A 385-nucleotide genomic window follows, 5' to 3' on the forward strand; every position below is an offset into this window, starting at 1 on the left:
GAGGCAAAAAAAAAAAAACCCTTCCTTTTCACAATCCTTTAATACAAAACAAAACAAAAACCTTTCTTTAAAAAAAAATAACAGAAAACTCGAAATTCCGGCGCCGTTTCCAACCCTCGCGACAAACCCCTCGCTGTCACACACACGCCGTTGATTAATTAAGAGTATTTATGCCAAGGCTCTCAATTACAGCCTCGGTGGCGTATTGAAAAAGCCCAAAAAAAAAGAGAGAGAGAGAGATTTTCCTGAAATGTGCCGAAGCTCTTGAAGATACAGCAATGCATACGGAATTAGCTGCAAACACACGGTACGTATTCTACTTCTCTTACATTACATTAATATTATGTACATAACAGCAAAACAAAAAGTTTGACATTATCTTGAT

This window comes from Penaeus monodon, chromosome 21, assembly GCF_015228065.2.
Source record: "Penaeus monodon isolate SGIC_2016 chromosome 21, NSTDA_Pmon_1, whole genome shotgun sequence".
In the NCBI taxonomy this organism is placed as follows: Eukaryota; Metazoa; Arthropoda; class Malacostraca; order Decapoda; family Penaeidae; genus Penaeus; species Penaeus monodon.